This window comes from Mobula hypostoma, unplaced genomic scaffold, assembly GCF_963921235.1.
Source record: "Mobula hypostoma unplaced genomic scaffold, sMobHyp1.1 scaffold_110, whole genome shotgun sequence".
NCBI lineage: Eukaryota > Metazoa > Chordata > Chondrichthyes > Myliobatiformes > Myliobatidae > Mobula > Mobula hypostoma.
Genome location: NW_026948207.1, coordinates 88,507 through 92,930, shown reverse-complemented (window position 1 = coordinate 92,930; position 4,424 = coordinate 88,507). Strand labels below are relative to the sequence as shown.

Sequence of the window (4,424 nt, the reverse complement as noted above, 5' to 3'; positions counted from 1 at the left end):
AAATTCACTAAATACCAGAGACAGTTTAAAATAAACTGATTTATTTGTCTCAGATCCAGAATATTAAACCCCAGTCCCATTAAAGGTGAATATGCAGCAGAAGAAACTCCTCTCATGCCCAGTGACCAGGGTGCAGAACTGGGTGTGGTGAGCAGCAGCAATAATTGCAGAGTTCAACACCGACAGTCACTGTCAAAATTGCATTCAGCAATGGCGACGGACAAATATCAAGCATGAAGGTTATTGAAACTTTCTCCCCAGTGTGAACCCGGTAGTGTGTCACAAGTGTAACATGCTGTAAGGTTTCACTGCTAATATAATGGCCTCTGTGTAATGTTTCACTGCTGAGGTAATGGTTTCTCTGTAGCAGCAATGTTTAGGTTACGACTAGAGATAACAGGGTTTTGGAGTGTGGGGCTATCCAATGACAGAAATGTTCTTTCTTGTGAGTCTGGAAGACAGATTTTCGTGGTCTTTTGCCAGGGAGAGATGAGAAGACGCGAATGGAGAGAGTGGACCCTTTTTCTTTTATTTGTTTACTTCACTAACCCCATAGTCAAAATAAGAATTATGAAGCTCAATCGTTTAATCACATATTGTGCACTGTTTGTTATTTCAGGGTACTGATTTGCAAAAGGGGACACATTGCGCAGTATCCACCCAAACAAGATTTCTTAAATTTGGCTGGGCTGGGGGGCTATCACCCCCTATATTAAGCTGCTAGCTGAGGGAGAGTTACATAAGGTTAGATGACTGAGTGAATCGCTTCCCACATTCACAGCAGGTGAACAGCCTCTCTCCAGTGTGAACCTGGTAGTGCGTCATAAGGATAGATAAGTTAATGAATCTGTTTACGTACACACAACGGTCTAAATGAACCAGTAGCAATAGAGCACACCTGGAGTCTGGTTTTGATATTAAAAAAACACTATTTATTAGTAACTATTTAATATACTAACTTAAACCAGGTAAATCAAAAGTTAGTAGTATATGTGTGTAAATATAATTCCCAAACACACTCAAGCTCAGGTAGCAAGAGTTAAAGTCTCACACTAGTGATGTAAGGAAGTTCAGTTCAATCCACAAAATTGGTGTGTGTGAGAGAAAGGGGTATTTGTGATCCAAGGTGAAAACCACACTAGGAGAAGAACGAGGAAACAGGTCCCGTTGATCTTCCGTCATCAGGCTCCAAATCCACTCTTGAATTAGCCAAACGCAGCTTATCACTAAGGGGACCATCTTCGAGGGTAAACTACCACCCAGGCAAGGGTAGACACACCGGTAGCCTCCACAGGGTCAGCCCTTCCACACACCGTGATAGCCACTGATCGATTCTCCTGATCGATCCTCAACCCAGTCTGTGCGAGGAGTGGCGCCCCATACAGACTTCCAATCTGCGCCTTGTAAGGCATGAAAATGCCGGACGCAGGCCTGTCATGGTCTGAGTCGACGTTCCCTCCCCTATTAAACACACTCAGAGATGCTGTCTCTCTGTAGAAGAGGGTGACCATACATTACCCACATTGGACTCTACTCCTAATCACTCAGTTTGACTGCATCACCTTGACTTATCTGGACGGGACCATCACTGCTCAAATCTCAGTGAGTATTGTCTGGTCCAGTCGGGTTTATTGCCGTGTGTCCAGGGACGGTGAGGTATAGGTACAATGAAACATTCGCAGCATCATTGCAGGCTGGAAGAGACAGAGACATAAATCATACAATTCTGCATCATTGGCAAAAGATAGATGCCATCTTGTGCCATTTTCAGACTTGGAAATGATTCCTCGGGCAAACTGATGACATAGGTTTGGATCAACTGATCTCCAAGCATCCGTCCCTAATATATATCCACTGGGATAGCATACAGGCCCAAGAAAGGCCTGTTTATTCCTTTTCTTTAAACACACAGACAACAGAAAGAAGGGCAAGGCTCTAATCCTCTTCAGCCAGCCCTGACATTCAATAACATCAGGCTGGTCCAAACTTGCTCTCATCCTACTCCCCACACCACACTTGCCGGTCAAAAGTCCTCCACCAAATCTTCTTCCGTCTCTCTAGGTGAGAGGAGATAAATTTCTGTCGTCCGCCTTTATTTCAGCGCCCTGTAACGCCACCAGCTTCCGATAGAAGCAGATGGGTATAAATGTTAAATAACGGGACATTGTTCTGAGATTTCGTTCTGGATTGAGAGGACTTTGGGGAGGGGGGCAAAACCAGTCGGTGTTTGTGGGAGAGAACAACTCCTGGGTGAAACCGTTTTCCGCCATTGGGTAACATATTAGATTGACATCTGCACACACCAATGGGAGCTAGGTATGTTGCATGTCTTTGACGATGATTGGTTTGTGGGTTGTTGGCTGATGACGGGAGCATCACACCAGTGACAACCGGCGAGGGTGATATTGACGGAAGATCAGCGAACCTGCCTGTGTACGGCACTGCACGGTCGCTCGCTGGTCAAGCGTGCAATGGGGAGTCTGTAAAGCGAATGACATGAAAATGCGAAAGCTTTTCCCTTTCTGCCCTGTTCAGCGACTGAATTATAATCTCAATCCTCCTCCCACCCTCGGCTGGATAATATTTCTTATTGAAATACGTAAATATTTTATTGGTTCAAACTTCGATTCTTTTTCAGCTAAATTTCACGTGGTGTTCGTGTCTTAACGGAGCACTGAACCGAAGTTCCAGAAACAGATTTACTGGAAAATCGGAATTCCTTCATGTCATGTTACCTGTTCGCCCGTACGTTTCAGCACCGGTTCATATCTCCTCCCCTAAACTCCACCCCAGCTGTGTTGTAAAGAAATATCTATAAACTTCCCACCCCAATCACGCAGTCCTTTCAGTGAACGCAAACTTCGATTATTGATTGCTAAACGCTTGCTTCAGCCTTGTGAGGAAAGTGTGGGAGTGAGGAGGGAAGGGGTATGCGGAGAGAGGGGGGGGGAAGAGAGAGAGAGAGAGAGAGAGAGAGAGAGAGAGAGAGAGAGAGAGAGAGAGAGAGAGAGAGAGAGAGAGAGAGAGAGAATGAGAATGTGTGCTCGTGTGTGTGTGCGTTTATATATGTTACAGAGAGAGACAGAGAAAGACCGAGATATGGAAGTGAAGCAGGGGAGAGAGCCACATCGTAGACAAGGCAAGATCGATAAACCCGGGAGTTTGAAAGGCAGTGGAAGAGAGAAAGTTACACGGCAATTAACCGATTTCATGTTCACTTTGGGTCACCGTTTTCCTCATAGTGTTTTCTTGACCATCAGAATATTTCACCCCGCTGAGAAAACAAAGTGGATCTTTCAGTCCCTTCATTTAAACTTAGAAGCTGGAGGGCTCGTTAAGTATGTCACCGTTCGGACGGAGGAGGAAAAATGGTTCATGCCTCCTGACGAAGGGTCTCGGCCTGAAACGTCGACTGTACCTCCTCCTAGAGATGCTGCCTGGCCTGCTGCGTTCACCAGCAACTTTGATGTGTCATGAGTTTACACATCGCCGTCCAACAGAGGGAGCAAGAGAGAGCGCTGAGTTATACTCATTGATGCTACTTCTCCCAGTTTCTTCAATGATAAGGACAATTAATATTAAATTGGTGTCGTTAATTCTTAAAATTCCAAAGTTGCTGCTGATTTGGCCGCAGGAATTCTGCTCAGTGCGATAAATCGTCCGCAATCCAGCTGGAGGAAGTAGGTTGGTGAACGAAGTGAGGCGCTCGGTATCCAAACAGCTGTAGAACCCACCGACATCAATCGCTCTGTTTCTACTCGAAATCTGTTGTTAGAGACTCGGTTGCAAAGTAACAATGTCGTCGCTAAGTAAACTCCACCAGAAAGAGTTGTTTAAGCTGCCTCACGGAGATTGATCAGAGTCGGAGTAGAAAATAACTCCGGTCACTGAGTAGAAATGCAACAGTATTGAAGAGTGTAAAAATCTTAAAGTCTGCCGCCTGGACTTGGCAGAGAATGTAGCGTTCAGAGAGCAGCCGGGGAGTTATTGACAGGCAGCTGGATTTCTAGTCCCTGATGGCTGTAGAGTTCGCGCTGCGAGCAGGGCTCGAACCTGCGTGGGGAATCCCCATTGGATTTCAAGTCCAACGCCTTAACCACTCGGCCATCGCAGCTCCATCTTACCCACCGCAGCACTGCATCTGAAGCGAGGGCTGAACATGATTTATTTTCACTGATGGCAATGATGAATCATCATTCCGATACAAATAGTATGATTGGACAATTTGGGAATATGTTGCAAGACTGGTAGGTCAGAACGTGAGTGTACAGGGATAACGCTGGCGTTAGTATTGCAAATGAAGGAGATTTCCACTGTTGGGGATAAAGGTCAGGATTAGAATCAGGTTTATTATGACAGAGGTATGTCCTTTATTTGTTTGTTTTACCGCACCTGTACCGTGTAACACAGATAGAATAATAATA

The 4,424-nt window shown here is 45.4% G+C and overlaps 1 non-coding gene across 1 annotated transcript; it reads right to left on the bottom strand.

The window, feature by feature from the left end:
• Positions 1-4,032: 4,032 nt before the first annotated feature.
• Positions 4,033-4,114, bottom strand: trnas-uga (transfer RNA serine (anticodon UGA)). Its single transcript has one exon. It is a non-coding gene; the product is annotated as a tRNA-Ser (tRNA).
• Between the last annotated feature and the right edge of the window lie 310 nt (positions 4,115-4,424).